This window comes from Papio anubis, chromosome 19, assembly GCF_008728515.1.
Source record: "Papio anubis isolate 15944 chromosome 19, Panubis1.0, whole genome shotgun sequence".
NCBI lineage: Eukaryota > Metazoa > Chordata > Mammalia > Primates > Cercopithecidae > Papio > Papio anubis.
In genome coordinates this window covers 62,752,403-62,765,782 of record NC_044994.1, presented here as the reverse complement: position 1 = coordinate 62,765,782, position 13,380 = coordinate 62,752,403, and the positions used below count along the sequence as shown (strand labels likewise).

Genomic DNA, 13,380 nt, shown 5'->3' with positions numbered 1-13,380 from the left:
CACACACACACACAATACTTAGGAATGTATCCAACCAAGAAAGTGAAAAATCTCTACAGTGAGAGTTACAAAACACTGGTGAATGAAATCAGAGATGACACAAACAAATTGAAAATTGTTCCACACTCCTAGATTAGAAGGGTCAATATTGTCAAAATGGCCATACTGCCCAAAGCAATCTACAGATTCAATGCTATGTCTACCGAACTATGAAAGTCATATTTTACAGAATTAGAAAAACGTATCCTAAAAATCACATGAAACCAAAAAACAGCCTAAATAGTCAAAGTAATCGTAAGCAAAAAGAACACAGCTGGAAGTATCATATTACCTGACTTGAAACTATACTATAAGGCTACAGTAACCAAAACAGCATGGTACTGGTACAAAAATAGACACATAGACCAATGGAACAGAATAGAGAACCCAGAAATAAAGCTGCACACTTATAGCCATCTAATCTTTGACAAAGTTGACAAAAGCAATGGTGGAGAAAGGATTCCCTATTCAATAATTGATGCCAGGATAACTGGCTAGCTATACGCAGAAGAATGAAACTGGACTCCTTGCTTTCACCATATTAAAAAATTAACTCAAGATGGATTAAAGATTTTAATGTAAAAACTCCAAATCTATAGGAATTCTAGAAGAAAACCTGGGAAACACCATTCTGGACACTGACCTTGGGAAACAATTTATGACGACGTCCTCAAAAGCAATTGCAAATAAAACAAAAATTGGCAAGGGGGACCTAATTAAACTAAAGAACTTCTACACAGCAAAATAAGTTATCAATAGAGTAAACAGACAACCTACAGATTGGGAAAAAATATTCGTAAACTATGTATCTGACAAAGGTCTAATATCTATGAGGTCTAATAGTAGACCTAGTTGTAATCCTATTACTGGATATATATACAAAAGAAAATAAATTGTTCTACCAAAAAGGTACATATACTTATATGTTCATCACAACACTATTCACAATAGCGAAGACATGGAATCAATCTAGGTGCCCATCAGTGATGGATTGGATGAAAGAAAATGTGGTACATGTACACTATGGAATACTACATGGCCATAAAAAAGAATGAAATCATGTCCTTTGCAGCAACATGAATACAGCTGGGTGACACTGTCCTTAGCAAATTAATGCAGAAACAGAAAATCAAATACCACATATTCTCACTTTAAAGTGGAAGTGAAATATTGGGTACTCATGGACATAAAGGTGGCAACAATAGACACTGGGAACTACTACAGCTGGGAGGGGAGCAAGGGCTGAAACACTAACTCTTGGATACTACGCTCACTACTTAGTTAATGGGATCATTCATATCCCAAACTTCAGCATCACACAATATACTCAAGTAACAAACATCCACATGTACCCTCAAAATCTAAAATAAAAGTTAAAATTATAAATAAGTGAAATAACACACGTTCCATGTATAGTGTTGATTTTAATTTGGAACATGTAAAAATTTAAATATTATAGAAGAACCATAGACTCTAATTATTTGGTCTGAGTCAGGCTTGTATTTGCCTTACATGTTACAATAATCTAAAAATTCTAAATGTAAAACACATATAAGAAGATAATAAGTCCAAATTAAGTCAAGTTGAGACTATTTTTTGGATAAGTATAAAAACTAAAATAAAACACCTCAAACTTTGAAGAAAATAAAATTTGACAATCCCTCAAACTGAAAAAAATAAATCCATTTTAACCATGACCAATATAATATATACATCCATTTGACATGTGGATGCAGTGTTTATTATGATGCTGTATTAGTTTTTTACATTGTTGATAAAGACATACCCAAGACTGGGCAATTAAAAAAAAAAAAAAAAAAAAAGGTTTATAGGACTTACAGTTCCACATGGCTGGGGATGCCTCACAATCATGGCAGAAGGCAAGTGGGAGAAAGTCACATCTTATGTGGATGGCAGCAAGGAAGAAAAAGAGCTTGTGCAGTGCAACTTCTGTTTTTAAAACCATCAGATCTCATGAGACCCATTCACTATCAAAAGAACAGCACAGAAAAGACCCGCCTCCATAATTCAGTCATCACTTACTGGCTCCCTCCCACAGCATGTGGGAATTATGGGAGCTAAAAGATGAGATTTGGGTGGGAACACAGAGTCAAATCATATCATTCCACTCCTGGCCCCTGCCAACTCTCATATATTAACATTTTAAAACCAATCATGCCTTCCCAACAATCCCCCAAAGTCTCAACTCATTTCAGCATTAACTCAAAAGTCCACAGTCCAAAATCTCATCGAGACAAGACAAGACCCTTCCATCCATGAGCCCACACAATCAAAAGCAAGTTAGTTACTTCCTACATACAATGAGGGTACAGGAATTGGGTAAATACAGCCATTCCAAATGGGAGAAATAGGCCAAAACAAAGGGGCTACAGCCCCCATGCAAGTCTAAAATCCAACAGGGCAGCCAAATATTAAAGCTCCAAAATGATCTCCATTGACTCCATGTCTCACATCCAGGTCATGCTGATATAAGAGGTGAGTTCCCATGGTCTTGGGCAGCTTTGCCACCATGGTTTTTCAGCGTACAGCCTCCCTCTTAACTGTCTTCATGGGCTGGCATTGAGTGTCTGTGGCTTTTCCAGGTGCATGGTGTGAGCTCTCGGTGGATCTACCATTCTGGTGTCTGAAGGAGTTGGCCCTCCTCTCACAGCTCCACTTGGCAGTACTCCAGAGGAACTCCATGCTGGGTCTCTGACTCCACATTTCCCATCCACACAGCCCTAGCAGAGGTTCTCCAACGAGGGCCCCACTCCTGCAGCAAACTTCTGCCTGGGCATCCAGGCATTTCCATACAACTTCTGAAATCTGGGTGGAGGTTCCCAAATTCCAATTATTCACGTTTGTGCCCTTGCAGGCTCAACACCATGTGGAAGCTGCTAAGGCTTGGTGTTTGCAACCTCTGGAGTTGTGGCTGAAGCTCTACGTTGGCCCCTTTCAGCCACAACTAGAGAGGCTGGATGCAGGGCACAAGTCCCTAGGCTCCACACAGCATGGGAACCCTGGGCCCAGCCCATGAAAACATTTTCTCCTAGGCCTCTGGGCCTATGATGGGAGAGGGTGCTGTGAAGACCTCTGACATGCCCTGGAGACATTTTCCCCACTGCCTTGGGGATTAACATTCAGCTCCTTGTTATTTACGCAAATTTCTACAGCCGGCTTGAATTTCTCCTCAGAAAATGGGATTTTGTTTTCTACTGCATTGTCAGGCTGCAAATTTTTCAACCCTTTATGCTCTGCTTCCCTTATAAAACTAAATGCCTTTAACAGCACCAAAATCACCTCTTGAATGCTTTGCTGCTCAAACATTTCTTCTGCCAGATACCCTAAATCATCTCTCTCAAGTTCAGAGTCTTACAAATCTCTAGGGCAGGGGCAAAATGTCACCAGTCTCCTTGCTAAAACATAACAAGTCACCTTTGCTCCAGTTCCCAAGTTCCTCATCTCCATCTGAGACCACCTCAGCCTGGACCTTATTGTCCATATCACTATCAGTATTTTTGTTAAAGCCATTCAACAAGTCTCTAGGAAGTTCCAAACTTTCCCACATTTTCCTGTCTTCTTCTGAGGCCTCCAAACTATTCCAACCTCTGTCTATTACCAGTTTTAATACCGCTTCCACATTTTCAGATATCTTTTCAGTAGCACCCCACTACTGGTACCAATTTACTGTATGAGTTTGTTTTCACACTGCTGAAAAAGACATACCCAAGATTGGGCAATTTACAAAAGAAAGAGGTTTATTGGACTTAAAGTTCCACATGGCTGTGGAGGCCTCACAATCAAGGCAGAAGGCAAGGAAGAGCAAGTTACATCTTATGTGGATGACAGCAAGCAAAAACAGAGCCTGTGCAGGGCAACTCCCATTTTTAAAACCAACAGATCCCAGGAGACCTATTCACTATCATGAGAGCTGCACAGGAAAGACCCACCCCCATAATTCAATCATCTCTCACCAGGTCCCTCCCACAATACATGGGAATTATGGGAGCTACATATGTGATTTGGGTGGGGACATAGAGCAAAAAATATCAGATGCTAAATAAAGAACATGGAAAGATAGCTAAATAGATGTTGACTCATGTTATTAATAACTAATAGGCAATATATAAATAACTTCCAAGTTATATTTCTACACCTTTGATTCCCAGGGCCTTAAAGAATGACCAATAATCACACTGCTCAAGGTGGGAATATGTGAAATTTAACCTGACCAATCTTTAATACTGAAATAATAGTCTACAAATTTAGCTGAGTCCTGAAAACATATGAGTTTGAAGAGTTTGTCTAATTCTAATTTGTTTAAAATTCAATTGTAATAAAATGCGATAAAAATCAGTAATTTTACTTTCAATTTCTATCATAGAGAATACAATAATTTTTACAATAAAGTTTTCATATTTCATTTTCATATTTCAATAAAGTATGAAAGTTTTCATATTCATATTTTACCACTTTTAATACTGTGATATTTATTGATGTTTTCAAAGGACAGCAATTAGGACATTCAAAAATAACTCCAAATACACTGAAAGCTCTTGGATCTATATAGTTATAAGTTGTGAATAACAATGCCAAAAATTACATATGTCAATAACTAACTTATTATACTATTCCCAGATTCTGAATCCTGGATAGTATGGAAAACATATAACATTCAGAAATTACAACTACCTGAGAAACAAAATAATGTAAAACAGCAAGAGCAATAACGAAAAGGAAAGACGAAAATTTTCTTCTAAAAGCACCACTTATTTTTGGCCTTACAAAACTTTCACACTTGGTTTTGAATCCAAGAGGGAATAAAAAGAGACGAGAGAGAGTGAGAATGAGAAAGAAGAGCAGGCAAGACCCAGAAGATCCTGAAAGGAGGAAGCATAAGAGAAACACCAATTGCCTCACTAAAATTGTCTTTCTCAGCACATTGGTTAAGCCTTGCATTTCTTTCTTAAAAGGATTTGTTTTAGAAGTCCACATTTGAGCAAGGAGAACCTCTGACATGTACAAGGTAATGTAAACTTGTCTCTCACTGCTCTTCTCCACTAAGCACAAAAAAGAAACCCTGAAGTAAGCACAAAACAGCAAAAATGGAACTACAAAAGTTGGAAAGACAAAGGCAAACTAGTTGGAAACTCAGGATTGGAGAAATGATATAGCAGCAGGGCACTTTATGTTGTCCCACCCAACAGAAAAAAGAGACCCAAATCACAGAACCTCAACCTAGCAACAGAAGGCAGCCCAGGTGTGCCCATCCTTCCACAGGATTGAGTAGGAATCCTGCGAACAATGCCAGGCAAACCCAGTTCCTCTGGCAAAAGTGATCAATAGTCACTCAAGACAATGTTCTCCTTCCCTTTCCTCCACTAGGCCTGAGACTCCCTTCCCATGCTAAGAGACACAGGGAAGCCAGGGTCACCAGCAAAGGAAATTCTCTAATGACAAGTCCATGCCTGGGAAGTTTACTTTATACTCCACAGGCAGAAGGGTCCTTCTAGTCAAAAAGCACCTGTACTGGGAAATACGATTTTTCCCTGTGGGCCAGAGACTCCTTTCCCCCACTTAAAGGCAACAGGCATCCCAGACTGAGAAAATCTGCTTTGGCTGCCACCTCAAGCATCACTAGCATGGACCAGTGGGAGCCCCTGTGGCACAAGATAAAGCAAGCAGACAAAAACAACATGACAAAGTCTGAAAATTAATTGCCATTAGGACTACAGCCAACAAAAACAGGCCAGGGCCTGTGTGCTAAACCTAAACAAGTGAATGACTGCTGAGAAGATAGATAGATAGATAGATAGATAGATAGATAGATAGATAGATAGAATCCAGATTATAAGAGCCAAAATTTGCAGAATACATATGAAAATCACCTATTATACAAGGAACCAGGAGAATTACAAGATAAATTTTAAAAGATAATAAACTGATATTAACACCAAAGTTACTCAGATGCTCAAATTGTCTATTGAGGATTATAAAGCAATCATCCTAAATATAATTCAGCAAGTAATCACAAATTCTTTTGAAATAAATTTTCAAAATAGAAAATTTTAGCAAAGAAAATGAAGTTACAAAAGAAGAATAAAATTGAAATTGTAGAAATGAAAAAAAAATAGAAATTTTTAAAAATGCAGACTCACTAAATAGGCTCAAATAGCAGAATGGAAATAACAGAGAATATAATCATTGAACTTGAGGACAAATCAATAGACTTCACTCAATCTGAACAATAGAACAAATAGAGTAGAAAAAAATTAACAGAACCTCAGGTGGGACAACAACAAAAAGTCCACATACATGCATTAGACTCTCAGCAGCAGAGGATAAAGTGAGTGGGCTTAGAGTATTCAAACAAATAAGTCTGGAAACTTCCCAAATTTAGCAAAAGTCATACACACACAGATTCAAGAAGCTAATCAAACTCTCTATAGAATAAACCCAAAGAAATCCATGTCAAGACTCATTATAAGTGAACATCTAAAAACAAATGATAAAGAAAACATCTAGAAAGCAGCCAAAGGGAAGCACATATTACCTATAGAGAAACGCAATTTTGAATAACAGCAGAAATTATCTGAAACCATGCACCAGATAATGTAGCAAAACAATTTTCAAGTGCCAAAAGACCTGTCAACTACAAACTCTATATCCAGTGAAACTATCCAAATGAATGAAGGGAAACAAACATTTTCTCTGATGAAAGAAAACAAAAACAAAACAAAAGGCTAATAGACTGACCCTTAAAGAATGGCTAAAGGACTTTGTGTAAAAAGAAAAGATGTGATAAAATAAAGAAACTTGGAGCTTTTTCGTATTAGTCCATTCTCATGCTGCTATGAAGAACTTCCCAAGACTGGGTGAAAGAGGTTTAATTGACTCACAGTTCCCCAGGGCTGGTGAGGCCTCAGGAAACATACAATTATGGCAGAAGGGAAAGCAAACACATCCTTCTTCACATGGTGACAGGAGAGAGAAACGAGTACTGAGCAAAGGGGAAGGCCCCTTATAAAACCATCAGATCTTGAGAGGCTAAGGTGGGCGGATCACAAAGTCAAGAGTTTGAGACCAGCCTGGCCAATATGGTGAAACCCCATCTCTACTAAAAATGCAAAAATTTACCAGGCATGCTAGCTGGCACCTGTAGTCCCACCTACTCCAGAGGCTGAGGCAGGAGAATCGCTTGAACCCGGGAGGCTGAGGTTGCAGTGAGCTGAGATCATGCCACTGCACTCTAGTCTGGGAGACAGAGTAAGACTCCATCTCAATTAAAAAAAAAAAAAAAAAAAGATCTTGTGATAACTCATTCACTATTATGAGAATTGCATGGGGGAACCACACCCGTGATTCAATTACCTCTCACTGGGTCACTCTCACAACAAATGGGAATTATGGGAACTACAATTCAAGATGATACTTGAGTGGGGACAGCCAAACCATATCACTTCACCCGTTGCCCCTCCCAAATCTCATGTCCTCACATTTCAAAAACACAATCATGTTCTTCCAACAGTCCCCCAAAGTCTTAACTCATTTCAGCATTAACCCAAAAGTCCAAGTCCAAAGTCTCATCTGAGACAAGGCAAGTCCCTTCTGCCTATGAGCCAAAACAATGAATCTACAGGTCCCATGAAAGTCCGAAATCTAACAAGGCAGTAATTAAATCTTAAAGCTCCAAAATTATCTCCATTGACTCCATGTCTCACATCCAGGTCATGCTGATGCAAAAGGTGGGCTCCCACAGACTTGGGAAGCTCTGCCCCTGTGGTTTTGCAGGGTATAGCCCCCTCCCACCCAGTTATTTTCACAGGCTGGTGTTGAGCGTCTGTGGTTTTTCCAGGCATACAGTGCAAGATGTTGGTGGATCTACAATTCTGGGGTCTGAAGGATGGTGGATCTTTTCTCACAGCTCCACTGGGCAGTGCCCCAGTGGGGACTCTGTGTGTGGGTTCCAAGTTCACATTTCCTTTCTGCACTACCCTAGCAGAGGTTCCCTCTGAGGGCCCCACCCCTGCATCAAACTTCTGCCTGGACATCCAGGTGTTTCCATACATACCCTGAAATCTAGGTGGAGGTTCCCAAACCCCAATTCTTGACTTCTGTGTACCCACAGGCCCAATATCATGTGTAAGTCACCAAAGCTTAGGGCTTGCACCCTCTGAAGCAACAGCCTGAGCTGCACCTTGGCCCCTCTTAGCCACAGCTGGAGTGGTGAGGATGCAAGACACCAAGTCCCAAGGCTGCACAGAGCAGGGAAGTACTGGACCCTACCCACAAAACCATTTTTCCCTCCTAGATCTCTGGGTCGATGATGGAAAGGGCTGCCATTAAGATCTCTGACATGGCCTGGAGACATTTTCCCCGTTGTCTTGGTGATTAACATTCTGTTTCTCATTACTTATGCAAATTTCTGCAGCAGGCTTGAATTTCTCCCCAGAAAATGGGTTTTTTCTTTTCTATTACATGGTCAGGCTGCAAATTTTCCAAACTTTTACCCTCTGTCACCTCTTGAACACTTTGCTGCTTAGAAATTTCTTTCACCAGATAGCCTAAATTATCTATCTCAAGTTCAAAGTTCCACAGATCTTTACGGCAGGGAAAAAATGCTGCCAGTCTCTTTGCTAAAGGATAACAAGAGTCACCTTTGTTCCAGTTCCTCATCTCCTTCTGAGATCATGTCAGCCTGGAGTTCATTGTCCATATCACTATCAGCATTTTGGTCAAAGCCATTCAACAAATCTCTAAGAAGTTCCAAACTTTACCACATATTCCTGTCTTCTGAGAACTTCCTGCCTTCTGGGAAGTTCCAAACTTTCCCACATTTTCCTGTCTTCTTCTGAGCCCTCCCAGCTGTTCAACCTCTGCCTGATACCCAGTTCCAAAGTTGCTTTCACATTTTTGTGTATCATTATAGGAGCACCCCACTCTTTATGGTACCAATTTACTGTATTAGTCTGCTCTCACAATGCTATGAAGAAATACCTAAGACTGGGTAATTTATAAAGGAAAGAGGTTTAATTGACTCTCAGTTCCACAGGGCTGGGGATGCCTCAGGAAACTTACAATCATGCAGAATGGGAAGCAAAAATATCCTTTTTCACATGGTGGCAAGAGAGAGAAATGAGTGCCAAGAGAAAGGGGGAGCCCCTTAAAAAACCATCCGATCTCATAAGAAGTCACTACTATCACTAGAACAGCATGGGAGGAACTGCCCCCATGATTCAATTACCTCCCACTGGGTCCCTCCCACGACACATGGTGATTAAGGGAACTATTTAATACAACTCAAGATGAGATTAGGGTAGGGACACAGCCAAACCATATCATTTGTTAAGCAAAAAACAACAGAAATAGGAGAAATATATGTAAATACAATAGACGATCCTCCTTATGAGCTTTCTAAATGAGTTGTGATGTTAGCAACAAAAATTATAACACTATCTGATACTGATGATGTTTAAAAGGGGGGACCTTTACCCTTACCTAAGGGGACCTAAATGAAAATAAGGTTTCTACACTTCACTCAATGTGGTAAAACACTGACACCATTTATATCTGTGTTACAATATTTAATACATAGCATAATCACTAAAAATATCACTTACAGGATATGCACATTAAGCCAAATCCTTAGTTTTCAAGATCTCCATGACAACTTTAAGTCTTATTTATGGCTAGTGTATATGGTTTCTTTATGGTTCAAATGAAACTTCCTCTCTTTCCAAAATCTTCTTAAGTAATCCCAATATCTGAAGATAAGTGAAAGTCTATAAAACAGATCATCTGCCCCACTCGCATCAGCAATATTGCATGATAATGTAAACTGTTATCCTTTTTTCTTATATGTCCTACATTCCCAACCAGTTTGGAAATCTTTAAAATATAATTGTGGAAAATGTCTTTGTGAATCCTTGGTGCTCATCATGGTGTGAAGTATGCACATAATCTATATTTAATAAATGTGTGATAACCAAGGAATGAATGGATGCCAGTGTTTGAATGACACCTAAATATTATCTAATAAAACATCTCAAATTTCAGAGATAGAGAAAACTGAGGCCATAGAATTTTTTATAAGAATATAGAGTTCAAGCGGAAAAGTAAATAATACAAAATGTGTAAGACTTTAATAGTGAGATAGGATCTCAGCAGGGTACCTAATCATGGTCCAGCTACCCTTCATTGTGGTGACATTGGATCCAGCAGAGGCTGGGTAGGAGCTGTGGCCTTGGTGTAAGTTCTACCATCTGAGACTTAGAAGAGGCTGAAAAACTTGGATCATTAGATAAACAGGACAAAATCTAAAAAGTACCAACCATAAAGTGACAATTTCTTCTGCATAAAAGGTTAGTACATACCCTGCTAGTTTTTAAGTGTTTTATATATAAAGCATGTTATAAAGATGACGTTACATTTCACATTTCAAAAGTACTTTTATTGACAAGTCTTCCAACTTAGTTATGAATGAAACGGGGTGAATTTTGGGGCTTGAATGCATAGCATGGTGACTATAGTTAATAATACTCAATTGGGTACCTGAAATTTGCTGACTGTATGTTCTCACCATAAAAAAGTAGTAACTACATGAGGTGATATATGTATTTATTAATTATTGTGATAATCATTTCATCTTAAATATGAATATCAAATTGTCGTGTTGTATACCTTAAATATATATATTTAGTTTTCAATTATGCTCAATAAAAATATAAACCAACACATTTAGAATTGCTTTGTTCACTTAATATAATTATTAGATAATGCATTGCATTATTCTTCAAAAGTAAAGTAGTATTAATTTTATATATGATTGTCATCAAAGGAAATAATTTCCTTCCACCACATAAACTATACTTATGAATGATGAGATGTAAATAATATGAGTAGAAACATGATTTTAATCAAGTATCTATCACATCAAATTACCCAAGAGAGAGGCAATAAAAGAAGAATGAGAACATAGAAACATTCATTTACATAAAAAAGTGATGATCAATATATAAAGTAGACAAAAGAATAAGTAAAGTATTTGCTGAATGCAAAAGGAAACATTGGAGCTAATAATCAATTCTTCTGAAGTTGGAGTGGATATAGATTACCATTTTACTTCTATTGAAGGGACTGATCCAGAGCCTAACTTATAAAGATGCAGCTCACAGTACTCATGTTTCCAGTTTCATGATGTGTTAAAGAGGGATACAAATCAAAGCACAATGAGAAAGCCTCAGAGCAGAAACAGTTCCATGTCTGTCTTTGGATAAATAGATACACAGTAATTGTGGGTTATATTTTGCATCAGGTTTTCTGCTGAAATTAAAGGCAAATGATATAATGTTCTCTGAGAAATAGCAAGTAAGAAATTGAATTTAAGACATAACATGATTTTTAATATCTTTAATCAAATGCATTCTTTTTATACTTTTCATATGCTTCAATCTCCAAATCATGCAGGAGAATTGATGTGCTACAATATCATCAGCACGGGCAAAGAAAAGCCACTCAAAGGCCTCCTCCCTCATCTGTACTACAGATATCTTTAAAAAGCTACCTGAATAATTTCTTGCAGCAAGTTAATTTTATTTTATATTGAGAGTGAATGGCTAGCATGACAACTTTATGTATCACTTCCTTTCTAAACCTGGTGTTTGTTACTATCAGCCTTAAGCCAGAACTGACTTAGATTCCTTTGGGTAGAGGTTGGTATTTGCTGAAGAAGTCTGCAATGGAGGAATGCTAACTACTCCTCCACCTACCAAATTATAAGCAATGCCACACAGAAACACAATTCTGCCAGTCAAACAGGGATTTGCTAACTAAGTATTTATTATCAATTTGGCATAAAAGGTAGTCTTATAGCCCATTCTGTAAACTGGAGAAAGTTCCAGGTTTTTGTCTTTTTAACTTTTCTAGTCACCAGATCACATTAATTGTTCAGTTAGAGCAAATACCCAAATCCAGAGAAAAGATGTGTGTGCCTTAAAGGCTAGGTAGGATCAAGCAGTCAGAATCCCCAAGATTACTTGGCTGGCATTGGGACCATTTAGGGATTCAGCCTGTAGCATTACTCTCATGGGTTGGACATAGACACTTTAGTTTCCATCCATGCATAGGTGGAATTGCCTTCAAAATATTTTTACCCAACTCTGTATGTAAAATTTTCTTAATGTCACCAAAAAGAGCCCGTTTATAAAATTCATCATGCTAAGTAATAGGTCATCATTTCAACAACAAAAATCCTGCTTCGACATTTGTCATGTTATTAGCAAAGTGGGATGGTGGATGGAACTACGTCAAATAAACTGCTCAGAACGGCCCCTTCAGAAGTTATGTTCCTCCTGATTAGAACCATCCTAAATTCAAACACCCTAATTTCCTGATTAAAACTTAGGTAACAAACACATAATTTCACACTGTGTATGCTGAATCATCAAAAGTAAATTATGCAAGCTATAGCAAAAATTTTAAACTAAAAAGAGTAAAATATGCTTATAATTTTACCCCCAGATATGGTATATGATCATTATTAATGTTTTGACATTCAACAAATACCCATGTACACTCATATTTTGGCATATACAAATATACTTAAACATGCACACAAATATAAAAGTAAGCACTAAGTGACCACAGTTTTCACCATCCTATGTTTACAAAGGATGTCATATTAATGTCCAAATGAAATTTTGCTATCTTATGAGTACCATCTGTACTTACAGGGGCTTGAGCTCTCTTTTGAGGATGCATCTTTGACGCCATTATTTCTGGAGTCCCTAGGTGTTCGTCACATGACATCCATTTTCATTACTTTGCTCTTGCTATTTTCTTATCATTTGACTTAGACTATTTACCTTACAGGTCTATTAATTCTCAAACCAGAATTCTTGCCAGAGGGCTCATCTGCCCAACACCATAATCTGAGAGAAAATTGATTGGTCAGTTGGTTGATTGTTTCACTCACTCATTCATTTATTAAATTTGCAAATACTTATTCATCTCCTACTATGGTATTGTACTGTTCGAAACCCTGGGGCTGCAACAGAGAAGAAAACAGAAATAAATTCATTATTTTCTGGAGTTCACCTTTGGGGTAGGTGTGAGAGATGACAATAAAAAAAAAAAAAAAAAACTAAGTAAAACAGGTAAAAACAGGTATTATCTCACCCAGCAACAAGTAATAAAGAGAAAATTTAAAAGAAGGAAAGATAATAGGGAGGGTTGGGATTAAGAGAAGTTCCAAATTCAAACAAGGTGACCAAGGGGAACCACACAGAGATGAGATTTAAGTAAAATCCTTTAGAAAGATGGGGAGCGAGGCACATAAAATAT

The 13,380-nt window shown here is 38.0% G+C and overlaps 1 long non-coding RNA gene across 1 annotated transcript in view; it reads right to left on the bottom strand.

Moving 5' to 3' along the window:
- The window catches only part of LOC103879818, a 79,842-nt gene extending 66,670 nt beyond the window's left edge, over window positions 1-13,172 (bottom strand). Inside the window, exon 1 of the long non-coding RNA XR_640592.4 lies at window positions 12,769-13,172. This is a non-coding gene — a long non-coding RNA (uncharacterized LOC103879818). The remainder of the gene's footprint in view (window positions 1-12,768) is intronic.
- Window positions 13,173-13,380: the final 208 nt, after the last annotated feature.